The sequence below is a fragment of the Bos taurus genome, chromosome 28 (genome assembly GCF_002263795.3).
Source record: "Bos taurus isolate L1 Dominette 01449 registration number 42190680 breed Hereford chromosome 28, ARS-UCD2.0, whole genome shotgun sequence".
NCBI classification, from domain to species: Eukaryota; Metazoa; Chordata; class Mammalia; order Artiodactyla; family Bovidae; genus Bos; species Bos taurus.
In genome coordinates, this window is record NC_037355.1 from 19,208,359 (window position 1) to 19,223,914 (window position 15,556).

The 15,556-nt window shown below is 42.3% G+C and overlaps 1 protein-coding gene across 2 annotated transcripts in view; it reads left to right on the forward strand.

Annotated features, from left to right (window-relative positions):
* NRBF2 (nuclear receptor binding factor 2) overlaps nucleotides 1–15,556 on the forward strand; it is a 268,477-nt gene that overhangs the window by 174,076 nt on the left and 78,845 nt on the right. The window lies entirely within an intron of this gene.

Consider the following 15,556-nt stretch of genomic DNA (forward strand, 5'->3'; position numbering starts at 1 on the left):
AGTTACAAATGCCAAACAGGAAGGGCACATCTGTGAAAAACAAGCCTCTTAAGCTGGAAGAATGAATAATGATGATGTGTGGGTTGTGCTTTCTATACAGCAAACTCTGGGAAGACCTTTCTGTGAACAGCTATCTGATCACAATTGAAGAGGCTTTGTCCTACTCACCTCCCACACTCCGTATCAGTAGCTCCACAGGGGCAAGGGAGATCGGTAGTAAAGATTCCTCAGTCATTAGAAACTCAGGTATCGATTCAGAATCTTAAAATCCTAGGGTAGAGATGCTTTTTCTCATCACTTGTGGTTCTTAGTACCAAGCAAATCCTAGAGATGAGTGTTTTCTTCAGGGATATGAAAGTTGTTTCCACTCTGAGTTTCAAATCCCCAGTAGGACCTTCTAAGTAATGAACTATATACTTAAATAGAATACTGCTTCAGTTTGTATTTAAGTAAATTTTTCTTCTTATGAAACGATTTCATTTTCACTGTAGAAGTCTTATAATAAATATGGGGTTTCTCATTTTTATTTGGCATAAACATCGATCATTTTGGAAAATGTTTATGTTTGCTTCTGATTTGAAGTGTCCTAGTATGGGGGTCTGTGTCTGTGTATCTCTGTTAAACTAAATAATCTCACCATTCAGTAAAATAATAAAAACTGAGCTTGGTTAAGGAGTCAGCAAATTCACATATGCTTTGTTGTAGTTTTTGATTCATGGTAACCTTTATAACTAACTTTCTTTAGTTTATAGATCCTCCTCTGTTACAGTCATAACACCGCTGTAATAATAAAACCCCTCCTTTCCATGTGGAATTCCAATAACAGTTTGGCTGTTTTATCCATCCTGAGAAGAGTTTGCTACTGAGGAAGAAGCTAACAGTATTAACCCTAACCCTGGAACCTCCCACCCCCTCCCCCCATCCCCAAACTCAATTAAACCAGCATCACACCAGGACACACACACAAAAACTGCCGCCTATTTACATAACACAATGATCGAGTAATAAATCAACATTAATCATGAATGCTGCAACAAGTCACTGAAAATGATGTTGACCTCACCATGGACCAGACTCATTCATCCATGAGCAGTATTCATTCCAACTGGGAGCAACTTCCCACTCCCAAAGACAGGGTCAAGCATTTCGGATACATAAGACAGACAGGTTTGATCTTTCCTTCCGGGTATCGTGTTCCTTTTTTCTATCTCTATTACTCCTCGTCCCGAATCAGTCTTATCCTAGAAATGATTCCATTTCCAACACCTAACATTCCAATTACTGTTTTCTTAAGCCCTTGTTAACATCTATTTTCTTATAGTGCATTTTTCCTACTAAAAGGTTGAATTCAGCTATAACAAATATCATAGTCCTAGGCTCCCTGATTCCATCTACAATTACTCTTTTTGAATATTTAAGGGAAAAATTTAACTTAAACTTTTTTGGTTAGTTTCTAATTTCTAGTTAAAGAATTGTATGGGTCACAATTCTTTAGAGAAAGGTCCTCACATCTGTTACAGTTTAAGTTGCATGAGTGTGACCTCTGCCTGTTGTCACATATTCCTGTGTGTGTACTCATTTGTGTCTGACTGTTGGCAACCCCAGAGAACACTGTAGCCCACCAGGCTCCTCTGTCCATGGAATTTTCTAGGCAAGAATACTGGAGTGGGTAGCCATTTCCTTCTCCAGTCTTCCTGTTTAGGTCCACAGTTATAAAACCATGCCTGTCCAAGGTAGGTCAAATAGCAGCAGCCTCACCATAAAGCTTGGGATGAAGTCATAGTTTGGCATGCAAGCGCCCTGAAGCAGTCTTGGCATCTCTGTCTTTTTAGTACATATTAACAAGGTATATGCAGGTCAGGAAGCAACAATTAGAACTGGACATGAAACAACAGACTAGTTCCAAATAGGAAAAGGAGTACGTCAAGGCTGTATATTGTCACCCTGCTTATTTAACTTATATGCAGAGTACATCATGAGAAATGCTGGGCTGGAAGAAGCACAAGCTGGAATCAAGATTGCCTGGAGAAATATCAGTAACCTCAGATATGCAGATGACACCACCCTTAAGGCAGAAAGTGAAGAGGAACTGAAGAGCCTCTTGATGAAAGTGAAAGAGGAGAGTGAAAAAGTTGGCTTAAAGCTCAACATTCAGAAAACTAAGATCATGGCATCTGGTCCCATCACTTCATGGGAAATAGATGGGGAAACAGTGGAAACAGTGTCAGACTTTATTTTTCTGGCCTCCAAAATCACTGCAGATGGTGATTGCAGCCATGAAATTAAAAGATGCTTACTCCTTGGAAGGAAAGTTGTGACCAAACTAGATAGCATATTGAAAAGCAGACATTACTTTGCCAACAAAAGTCTGTCTAGTAAAGGCTGTGGTTTTTCCAGTGGTCATGTATGGATGTGAGAGTTGGGCTATAAAGAAAGTTGAGCACCAAAGAATTGATGCTTTTGAACTGTGGTGTTGGAGAAGACTCTTGAGAGTCCCTTGGACTGCAAGGAGATCCAACTAGTCCATTCTGAAGGAGATCAGTCCTGGGTGTTCATTGGAAGGACTGATGCTGAAGGTGAAACTCCAATACTTTGGCCACCTCATGCGAAGAGTTGCCTCATTGGAAAAGACTCTGATGCTGGGAGGGATTGAGGGCAGGAGGAGAAGGGGACGACAGAGGATGAGGTGGCTGGATGGCATCACCGACTCAATGGACATGAGTTTGGGTAAACTCCGGGAGTTGGTGATGGACAGGGAGACCTGGCGTGCTGTGATTCATGGGGTTGCAAAGAGTCAGAAACAACTGAGCAACTGAACTGAACTGAACTGGACAAGGTAAAGGCAGGTTTGTGAATTCTTCTTCTTCCTGGAAAATGCTTTTGCATGTCTCTGAGCCTTTGCACCTGCTGTCATGCTCTCTAGACTCACCTTTAGTCCACATTCCCATCCCCATGTGTGTGTCTGGGAAACTGTTATTTACACCTCTGCCTCCGTTCAAGGCAGCTGCCTCCCTGAGAGTCCTTTCCAGACACCCCAGGCTGGCTCTGACACTCTTCTCATTGTCCGTGTACTTTGTTCAGACTCCACTTTGGAACCCACCCCGGCTTGCATTTGGTAAGCTCCTACTCATTACTAGATTCTGAGCTGCTAGGAACCAGGGACCATATCATTTTATTTTGTATCCCATAACCTAGCACCATGCTTGTCATGAGAACTGTTCAATAAAAAAATGTGATGAATGAATGAATGAATGGAGTGCACCTTGACAGGATTTTTAAAAGGGAACAACTTAGAGGATAATTGTGTTTTATAGGCAACATTCCTCTGTTGAGTCAAAATTAAACTATCTTGCAGATAGGTGTTTGTACACTAATTGGTCCTTTGTTTGTTAGTTGGTTTAAATGGCAGTATGAAAAGAAACAATCTGTGATTAATTCAGTGTTTAATAGAAAAAGGAGAATTTTTGCACATGAAACACATCCTATGTTAGACATAAATTATGTATCATACTGATTACTGGCTATGGTCAATGACATGGAAGTTTAAAATGACAGAAATATGATATTTAAATTAGTATTTTTCACAGCCACATGTTAAATATGTGCCATTTCCCCCATGAAAAACTGATTAAATAACTTAGATAATGTTTTAACACACATCGTTATCCAAAAATAATTAGAATAAACTATGAATCATTCTGTCAACTTGTGATTCAATGGAACAATGTATATCTTTCATAGTTATTAATATTTAGTGTCTTTAAGTAAATTAAAAAATCAAGCTTAACAAAGGTTAAAAATATCTGATGATACATAGATGATTGTAAAAGCAATATATATTAATGAAGCTTTGTATGACTGACTTTTTTTCTTTTTTGGTTAATCACTCATGGAATTATGTCAAACATATATCAAGACTTTGGCTCTTTTTTCATCCAACCTTCCGGCATTTCATTACTATAGTTACCTGATTAATGGATGCAATAATATATATGGCATGATATGATATGTTCACATTAAATTTTAATCAAATATTACTAAATTCAGAAAACATTAAGTAAATCATGACTGATGAGGCAATATTGCTGTACTGTCATATTGATGACTCTCAAACTTCACTACTGAGAGTAACAGATTAAGCATAAGAAGTAAATTTTATGAGGAAATATAAGGATCTCAACTTCCACAGTTGTGTTTTGTTAATTGCTTTATAGCCACCAGAGGAGACATTAGATCCATCAAGTCTACCAGTGTCACAGATCCTGTAATTCCTTTCCTCAGTTTCACATATTGTGTTTGCACTGGAAGAGGGCTACATACATTATCCATGGGGATTTGTTATTTTCTAATCATGATTTTTAAGTAAAATTTGTCGTTCCACTTATACAAGGTATCTAATGCAGTCTGGTAATAGAAACTGGAATGTGGTTTCCACAGGCTGGGGCAATGGGGAATGAGGAGTAGTTGTTCAGTGGGTATACATTGTCAGTTTGGCAAGATGAAAAAGTTCTGGAGGTCTGTTACACAACAATGTGACTGTATTTAACGTTGCTGAGTTCTTCCCAGCTGGCACTAGTGGTAAAGAACCTGCCTGCCAGTGCAGGAGATGTAAAAGATGTGAATTCAATCCCTGGGTCAGGAAAATCTCCTGGAGGATGGTATGGCAGCCCACTCCAGTATTCTTGCCTGGAAGATTCCATGGATGGAGGAGCCTGGCAGGTTACTGTCCATGGGGTCACCAAGAATCGGACACAACTAAAGTGACTTAACATGCACGAACACTTGAATAAAATTAAGATGTTAAATTTAATATTATGTACTTTTACCACAATATTTTTAAATTATAAGCTTTGTTGCATTTCATTTTTTTTTCAATATCTAGTAATTAGTTTGGCTCCACCAGGTCTTAGTTGCATCATGCAAACTCTTTGTTGTGACACATGGGATCTAGTTGCCTGACCAGGGATTGAACCCAGGCCCCCTGCATTGGGAGCATGGACTCTTAGCCACTGGACCACCAGGGAAGTCCCTATTGTTGCATTTTAAATAGAGCTTAGAGCCTAATACCAGCTCCTTCAGCCTTGCGGGAGAGAAGAAAATGAGAACTTTCATTCGTTGGGTGACAAACACGAAACTTGGGGGTGGTCAGCAGTTGGATCCATTAAACTGTAGCTTGCTTAGGAAATAATGAACTGTGTAACCTGCCTTTACTGATCAAACTTGTTTTAGTTGTTTTTTCAAAAACTTGCATGTCCCGCAAGGGTTTCATAGCCTAGACAATAAGATGTTTGCCCAAGTTGTTTCTAGGAACTAGGGGTCACCTGTGTCCAGCTTGAGCTCAAGCAGGTTGGGACTGTCGGGACCACCAGCTCTCCAACTGGGCATGTGCAGATGCCCAAGATCCATGACCTTTTGACATCAGAAGGCCAAAAGTTCTATCCTAATGATGTTCACCTCACCCTTTTCTTACCTCCAGTCACCTTTCCTCACACTCTGCATGTCTCAGCTTTAACCCATAAATATCCGGAGCTCTTTGCCTTCAGGGAGGTAGATGTGAGACTTTTTTTTCTCCCATCTCCTTACTTGGATGGCTTGAGAGTAAGACATTCTCTGCTCCAGATTGCAGAGCCAGGGGCAGCATCTCTGCACACGGTCTGCCAAGCTGAAGTGTCAGGCACCGCGGTTCTGTGCTGGGAGCTCTAATCCAAAGTGTTAGGTGCAAGGCCTGTGTGCACATGCCCCCAAGGGCAAGTGAAACCAGACTAAACACAAAAGAAGAGGCTAGTCCTTATCTTAACACCTAGATTCCATCTTACTTTCCCCGGGGACCCCAGTGGGCTTTTCTAGTCATGAAATTCTTGGGCACTTTATATGTAACATCTCGTCTAACCTCACAACAAAGCCACAAAGTGGACCTCCCTGTACAGGTGTTATGTATGAAGAAATGCGTCACTGGTGCCAAGACAGACTGTCAGTCCAAAGTTATATTGTTCTTACTTAGAAATTTCCAGACCCTGGAGAAGGGAATGGCAGCCCACTCTAGCATTCTTGCCTGGAGAATCCCGTGGACAGAGGAACCTGGCGGGCTACAATCCATGGGGTCACAAAGAGTCAGACATGACTGAAGCGACTGAGCACAGCACAGCACCGAGATTTCCGGCACTCATGCTGTTCTCCTCATTTTCCTGGACTCCCAGAGGAAACATGTCCCAGCCCATCTTGCTGCTGTGTGCAGGGCCATGTGACCCACACAGGGGAGGCTCAGGCAGTGATAGGTCCCATGAGACTCTCCACGTGCTCTTCTTCAACCATGTGCTGAGGTCATGAAGCCACAAGATTGGATCTCCGAGTCTCCCTTGGAAGGAGGGTGCCTCAGAGAACCCAATTCACCTACAACAATCTTCCTGTGAGGGAAAAGTAAGCTAGAGTGTATTAAGCTACTAGGACTTTGGAGATTCGTGTTAGTTCAGGATTATCTAACCTGGTTTACCTATGACGTTGCTGGACATTTGAAATTTGGTTGGTCGGGGTTAGTGCTGCAAGCCTAAAGTGTTGGTCTGTGTGTGTGTGCTTAGTCACTTTAGTCGTGTCCAACTCTGTGCGACACTATGGACTATAGCCCGCCAGGCTCCTGTCCATGGGATTCTCCAGGCAAGAACACTGGAGTGGGTTGCCATGCTCTTTTCCAGGGAATCTTCCCCACCCAGGGATTGAACCCACGTCTGTTACGTCTACCTGCATTGGCAGGCGGGTTCTTTACCACTAGAACCACCTGGGAAGCCCATATTGGTCTCTCTGATAACCAAAATTTTCTTCTCTCCTTAGCCTCCTCAACTGAGATTCATTTTCTACCATACCTGTGCTGTACTTAGTAGCTCAATTGTGTCTGATTCTCTGACACCATCCTGTAGTCCACCAAGCTCTTCTGTCCATGGGGATTCTTGAGGCAAGAATAATGGAGTGGGTTGCCATGCCCTCCTCCAGGGGATCTTCCCAACCCAGGGATGGAACCCAGGTCTTCCACATTGCAGGCAGATTCTTTACCATCTGAGCCACCAGGGAAGCCCTCTACCACACCTAGCCTTCTAATTTCCAAACTTTTACTTCTCCTCCTTTTCTTTCTCCTTCCCCTACTTCCTTCCCTCCTCCCCTTCCTCCTTCTTCTTCCCATGAAGAATGGAATCTTGAGCCTCATTTAGAACAATCTAGAATCGACTCAATGTCAGGCCTCTTCACATCAACCAAGATAATCTATCCTATCCTCCAAGGCCAACATGCTGCTGCTACTGCTGCTAAGTCACCTCAGTCGTGTCCGACTCTGTGTGACCCCATAAGATGGCAGCCTACCAGGCTGCCCCGTCCCTGGGATTCTCCAGGCAAGAACACTGGAGTGGGTTGCCATTTCCTTCTCCAGTGCATGAAAGTAAAAAGTGAAAGTGAAGTCGCTTAGTCATGTTGGAATCTTAGCGGCCCCATGGACTCCAGCCTACCAGGCTCCTCCGTCCATGCGATTTTCCAGGCAAGAGTACTAGAGTGGGGTGCCATTGCCATCTGACTCCAATTTTCCTAAAACGTAGTACTCCAGATAATTTTAGGTGCTTCATGAATTAGCACATTTCATTTTTACTTTATTTTTTAAATATTTATTTATCTGGGTTTCCCTGATGGCTCAGACAGTAAAGAATCTGCCTGCAATGCTGGAGACCCAGGTTTGATACCTGGGTTGGAAAAATCCCCTGGAGAAGGAAATGGCAACCCACTCCAGTATTCTTTTGTGGAGAATTCCATGGACAGAGGAGCCTTATTTATCCGGCTGCACTGGGTCTTAGTTGCGGCGCTCTGGATCTCTCGTTGTGACTCATGGGCGTAGTTGTCCCATAGCATGTGGGATCTTAGTTCCCTCACCAGTGATCAAATCCATGTCCCCTGCATTGGAACGCAGATTCTGAACCACTGGACCACCAGGGAAGCCTCTGTTTGCATTATTTTTTGCTTTAGAAGTTTCATATTCAAAAGTATGTTGTTGTTCAGTTGCTAAGTCATGTCCAACTCTTTGTGACTCCATGAACTGAAACACCCAGGCTTCCCTGACCTTCACCATCTCCCAGAGTTGTTCAAACTCATGTCCATCGAGTCAGTGATGCCATCCAACCATCTCATCCTCTGTCGCTCCCTTTTCCTCCTGCCTCCAGTCTTTCCCAGCATCAGGATCTTTTCCAGTGAGTTTGTTCTTCACATCAGATGAGCAAAGTATTGGACCTTCAGCTTCAGCATCAGTCCTTCCAATGAATGAATATTCAGTCCTTCCATAATGAATATTCAGGGTTTATTTCCTTTAGGATTGACTGGTTTGATATCTTTGCTGTCCAAGGGACTCTCAAAAGTATGTTAGAAAACATCAAACCTGTGAGTTCATCATATTGTTGCTTAGGATAAGGCTAAAGGACATATTTATGTTTCAAAAGTAGACAAATATTTTTAGAAACTAAAATATCATGATTGAAGCTGAGGATGTACTGCCAGATTGTGCCCCGAGCCAATGGAGGGAGCCCTCCAAGCAGGGTATACTGCCTGTCATGCAGGTGGCCAGCTATGCCTCCTTCCCCAGCCTTTGGGCAATATGATAAAAGGAACACACCTCATCTGTGTTTCCCCACACCCCTGGGCCAGGCAGGCATGTCATTCTGCCCAAGGTTTTCTTTCCAGCATCAGTCAGTGATCAGTAAAAGTGCAGAGGCCACCAGACAGGGCTATGAATAGTGTTGAAGAGCTAATCTCAGGCTCCTTTTCTTATTGGAGTCCATGATCTCATTATCAGAAGCTGACCTGATTGTTTAACTGATCCCACGAGGGGGCTAATTGCTTTTAGCTGATGGGGGCAGGAGTAGAAGAACAGATCCTGGGCAGGGGTGGAGCGTCTCTTGCTCAAACATTGCTGTCATGTTTAGCATGGGCCCCTGCCAGGTTTTTGGGAGGGGGCAAGCCTTCCAAATGGGTGCAGCCTGAGCACCTGGGTTCTCTGGTAAAAGGTGATGTAAAAATGCAGACAGGCAGATTGATCCAGTCTCCCACGTGCTGAGATGTTCAGCACAAATTACAGGAATAGCTTGCCCTGCCCAGAACTCCAAAAACTGCCTAATGCTAGTATCAATCACCGACGCTATGTTATACTATATTTAGATAAAGATGATGTCTTACTTTTCTCACAATTCTCCCCATCCTTTGCCTTTGGTTTGACCCAGGGGAATTCACAGTAAGTTCTGGTCCTTATCTCCTGCAGGAGTTGCGGTTTCCTCACCACCCTTGGGCATGTTACCTCCTCCCTGAGCTGGTGGATTGTCACGTAACAACAAGCTTTCTTGGCTCTGTCTCCTTTCCTGTGGTCTACCAATAGCAATCCCATAAACGATCGTTTTTGTGATCCTAAATCAGCCATTGGGCCCCAAAAGGAGGAGGAGGAACAGAATACTGAGAATTGTAGTGATTTCCTCTTATCTGATACCAGTCTGGTCTAGGGTTTGGAAGACACCGCCAAACCCTGGGCCCTCAGGGTGGGAGATGCGAAGGGAAGTGAAGGTGTCCCATGTCACCTTCATGAATTAGCACCTTTTATTTCATTTTTATAATTTTATTTATTTTTTTAATTTTGCAGTTACTTATTAAAAGTTATATTAGACCCCCAAAAAAGAATTACATTAGAAAACATAAAACCTGTGATTTCATGGATAGTATGGCTTAGGATTAGGCTAAAGGAGATCTTTATGTTTCAAAAGTAGATCTTTTTGAGCACAGACTTAAAAAGTCTTTTTTTAATTTATTTATTGGCCACATCACATCTTAGTTGTGACACACAGTATCTTCAATCTTTGTTGCAGCATGTAGGACCTACATCCCTGACCAAGAATCAGACTCAGGCCCTTGCATTGGGCATGCACAGAGTGCTAGCCACTGGGACACCAGGGAAATCCCAGTACGTAGGTATTTTTTTTAAAACTAGTGAATGAGCAACAGGGCAGCCAGTGCACTGCCCCATTGGGTATCTACCATCACTTGTAAAAAAAAAAAAAAATCTATGGATCAAAAGAGTTCATAGTGGGGAAAAAAATAAGTAAGGGACACAGTAGGCAATAGAGAATTTTCTGAGAATGGAAAAAAGCACATCACTAATTTGTTAAACTGTGTGGGAGCCTAAAGCTATTGTGACGGGGGCTACGTAAGCAAGGAAATTTTGAATTTGCAGGTGAGTTGGATGTCAAGGTGAAGAATATGTGGCCGAAAGCAGGGAAAGAAAAACAAATAGAGAAGATAAAGAGTTGGATAACTGAACCAGTTTAGACAACTGGCGGAAAGCCCCTGGGATGGGTGCCTTCTCCCGAGCTCGTGTTTGGGCCTGCCGGGGCAGCCAGAACTTCCGCCCAGGCCCTGGGGACTCTCACCCAGCACCTTGCACGGTGGGTGGGAGTTGTTGTGGGACCAGGTTTGGGCCTCTTATTGTTTCAGTCTGCACAGCGGAGCCTCTGTCGGGAGAGGGGAGCCAAGAGAACATGGGCAGACACGCCGAGGAGTGCCACAAGAAACACGACTTTTCCCTAGCATCGCACCCTCCATGGGAGTTGAATTGGTGGACTTCATGGATTGTAGGATTGTTGTGGGCCCAGAGGTCTGGCCTGGCCAGGTGCTATTCCCTTCCCAGGAAGTTGTGCTGAGAGTGAGTTTATTTTGATACTGATCTAGTGGCTCAGGTCCATCCCTAGCAGAAAGACGTCAGCAGTGCGGTTCTTCAGAGGTGGGGTTCTGCTGAGGGTTACGGAAGATACTCAGTAGGTAGAAAGCATCCAATGTATAGTTTCTTGCTTTGACTATGCCATTCTGTCACATTTCAGAGAATAAAATTTGACCTGTGGGATATCTGAATTAACTATTAATAATAATAATGCATGCACGAGTGGGGCTTTCCTGATGGCTCAACTGGTAAAGAATCTGCCTGCAATACAGGAGGCTCAGGAGACATGGGTTCAATCCCTGGGTTGGGAAGATCCCCTGGAGGAGGAAATGGCAACCCACACCAGTATTCTTGCCTGAAAAATCCCGTGGACAGAGGAGACTGGCAGGCTGTAATCCAAAGGGTCACAAAGAGTCAGACACGACTGGGCAACTAAGTACAGACATAATCCACGCACTAGCCAGGGCCAGTATATGGGGTGCTGGTCTATTTTATTTAGAGAATACATTTAGTCTGTTGATAAATCGGCAGTTGGCGTCTTTGCAACTTGAACTTATAAATGAGTTGAAGCCAGACCCCAAACATCCAAGACCTACTTACTTACTTATTTATTTGGCAACATATGGCCTAATAAGTACAAATAGACAGCCATCCATCTGTGAGTTCTGCCTCATATGGTGGGAAAGAAAGACTTGCCAGGCACACCAGCACATAGGGGAATCCCTTTTGTTTAAGAAATGCTTTTTCAAAGGATTCAGCGTCAGGGCCTCCCTTTGAGCACACTGGTGTGTGGGAGGCTCTGCTGGTCTCCCTACAATGACAAAACTGAGGAGCCTGTCTTGGGTTGGTGCTTTCCTCAAAATGCACAGTCTGAGCAAAAAACACAGACACAAAGCATGCACAGAGAAGAAGTCAGTGCTGAGCAGAGTGTGGGCTGAAGAATCCTGCCTCCTAAGGAGGTGACAGTCAAACGACGCTGGCTCATCATGTGTGTCAAAGGCAGCATTCGGCAGGTAAATAGCAATTAAGCATTTCCCGCCCACTCACAAATTCCATGCTGGAGACACTGGTTTTGCGGGAGCTTCTTCCACTATTGGGTCCATTCATACCCAAGCTCTTTTTTAAGAAGGAAGCAAACAAACCTCTAATACATCAGGCACTGTCTCAGAATGCTTTCAATCGTAACCACAGAAAATCTGTAACATTTCACTCTTATCGCCCTGGCATTTAATCACTTATCCTTGCCTTGTTTTTTTGTTTTGTTTTGTTTTCTGTAGAATGAGATGAAACACCAGTTGTCTGAATGTAGGTACAGAATCAATATACAGTGCCTTAATATTTACTGTAAGGAAACTTAACTGAGCAGGGTCTCAAGCAGGACATGTGTTTGCCTAACTTGGTATCATTACCTATCACAACTATGTTCAGAAACACAGAACCAAAACATTCTCATTTGGACAAGGAATGAAACTATATAAAATCCCAGAAATAAATGGATTCTATGAAAGTGACGTGAAAGTGTTAGTCGCTCAGTCGTGTCTGACTCTTTGTGACCCCATGGACTGTAGCCCACTTGGTTCCTCTTTCCGTGGGATTTCCCAGGCCAGAATACTAGATTGGATAGCCATTCCCTTCTCCAAGGGGATCTTTTGACCCAGGGATTAAACCCAGGTCTCCCACACTGTGGGCAGATTCTTTAGTATCTGAGCCACCCAGATTCTATGAGGCAATATGGAGTACATTAACACTATATATGTCAAATTTAAGATAATTTATATCAAACAATATGACAGTATATATAATTAAAACAGTGACAAATTTCAAGTGCTAGAGAATTAAGGGAAAGAATAAGAAATTGGAGCCATCGTGGAAGGCTTTGTCAGTGAATAAGTGAACAATTAGGAAAAATTGATACAATGCAATTTTTATATAGGCATTGCTTTTTAACATATCCTTAAAATATAATGCAAATAATGCTTCCACTCAATAAAGAATGTACTCAGGTTGGACAAAAACCTGAGTCATCAGTCCATGCCACTTAAAATGCTGTCTTTCAAATAGTTGATGTCTGCTTTAGTCAACAATATCTAACCCAATACTCTGTAATGACCTATATGGAAATAGAGTCTAATAAAGAGTGAATGTGTATGTACAACTTGGTCACTTTGATGTACAGAGGAAACTAACACAACATTTTAAATTAACCATACTTCAATAAAAAATTAATTTAAAAAATATATCTATTGATCCAAAAGTCTACAAATAATAAATGTTGGAGAGGATGTGGAGGAAAGGGAACCCTCTTACACTGTTGGTGGGAATGCAAACTAGTACAGCCACTATGGAGAACAGTGTGGAGATTCCTTAAAAAACTGGAAATAGAACTGCCTTATGATCCAGCAATCCCACTGCTGGGCATACACACTGAGGAAACCAGAAGGGAAAGAGACACGTGTACCCCAATGTTCATCGCAGCACTGTTTATAATAGCCAGGACATGGAAGCAACCTAGATGTCCATCAGCAGATGAATGGATAAGAAAGCAGTGGTACATATACACAATGGAGTATTACTCAGCCATTAAAAAGAATGCATTTGAATCAGTTCTAATGAGGTGGATGAAACTGGAGCCTATTATACAGAGTGAAGTAAGCCAGAAGGAAAAACACCAATACAGTATACTAACGCATATATATGGAATTTAGAAAGATGATAACAATAACCCTGTGTACGAGACAGCAAAAGTGACGCTGATGTATGGTACAGTCTTATGGACTCTGTGGGAGAGGGAGAGGGTGGGAAGATTTGGGAGAATGGCATTGAAACGTGTAAAATATCACGTATGAAACGAGATGCCAGTCCAGGTTCAATGCACGATACTGGATGCTTGGGGCTGGTGCACTGGGACGACCTGGAGGGATGGTGTGGGGAGGGAGGAGGGAGGAGGGTTCAGGAGGGGGAGCACATGTATACCTGTGATGGATTCATTTTGATGTTTGGCAAAACTAATACAATTACGTAAAGTTTAAAAATAAAATAAAAAATATATATATATCTATGTTACCTAAATGTTATGATCTATGCAAATGTATTGCTTTGCTTGTATAGGCTCCTATTTCAGATAATGTTACTTCTTTTCACAGTAAGACAAAGTAGTAAGCAATTGTCTCCTTCTGTCTCAACTTCTCGAAAATAACTGCATTTTTATATAAGCCATCTATGCTGTAGAGATCTGAATTATCTTATAGAGGGAGGGGGAAAGGCAGAATAGTGAGGACTAGTGATACAATTAAATTTTAAAAATTGTGGTTTGTCTGGAGTTTTGGTCTACAGCCTGCCAGGAAGTGAGTGAAGAAGTCATTGGCTGCATTTTATTTATTTATTTTTTAATTTTATTTTATTTTTAAACTTTACAATATTGTATTGGTTTTGCCAAATATCAACATGAATCCGCCACAGGTATACATATGTTCCCCATCCTGAACCCTCCTCCCTCCTCCCTCGCCGTACCATCCCTCTGGGTCGTCCCAGTGCACCAGCCCCAAGCATCCAGTATCATGCATCGAACCTGGACTGGCGACTCGTTCCATATATGATATTGTACGTATTTCAATGCCATTCTCCCAAATCATCCCACCCTCTCCCTCTCCCACAGAGTCCAAAAGACTGTTCTATACATCAGTGTCTCTTTTGCTGTCTCGTATACAGGGTTATTGTTACCATCTTTCTAAATTCCATATATACGCGTTAGTATACTGTATTGGTGTTTTTCTTTCTGGCTTACTTCACTCTGTATAATAGGCTCCAGTTTCATTCACCTCATTAGAACTGATTCAAATGTATTCTTTTTGATATAGAAGAAGGTTTTTTTCCCAGGCTGGGTAAGTCAGCCGCTTGCCAGCCTCATGTGTAGGAAGAAGGGCAGCCACCTATATCGCGTAATTTGAAATGTACAGCAAGGCCCTACTGGTCATAAAATAGCTCTTCTACATATCCGCAATAGCCCAATAGACTCCTCAACCAATCAGTATTAACCAATATGCGTAAAACTTTCATCTGAGTCTGAACACTCGTTCCCTGCCCAACAGTTGTTGAGCACAAAAAGCAAATATAAGATATTGTCCCTGACTTTAAGACCTAACAATAGGTCAGAGGGACAAACATAGAGTAGTTGAGATAATGTTAAATATATGAAGATAATATAGAATTTAAATTATGCACTGAAGTCTCAAGGGCTATAGAATTAAGAGAAAGGAGAAAGAAGTAGAGCAGTCATGGAGAACTTTGACAGGGAATAAACATACAGATGGAGGAATGGAATCTAGAATGACAGCAGCGGTAAGAAGTAATGACAGCAGGGATAAGAAGTAAGGACAGGAGATCAAGAAGTGTTGTAGCACAGAGACGGGTAAAGGGGCGGGGGGGACAATGAGACATGTCTGATCAGAAAAGGGCACTGAAACAGTGGTAGGAAATGACTTTAGAGCAGGGTCAGATGATGGAAGCCCTCCTTGCCGGTCTATAATCCCCACCTTTACCTTTTTTTTTTCCTTCTATAAAGACTAAGAAATGAAATCTTTACCCCAGTTATACTTATCACCCTATTTATTTCTTTCGAAAGATTTATCACAGACTTCAGTTATCTTCTTTTTAATTCATTTACTTGTGTACTTACTTATTTACTAGTTATTGTCCAAATCTGCTTTTCCCATACTGTGTGCTCAATAAAGAATGGGTAGATGGATGAATGAAAACTCTTTCTATAAGACACTTGGTGGAGCATGGTGGGGTGGTCTTTAGTTCTCATTCATTGTCTCAAATTCACCAACTATT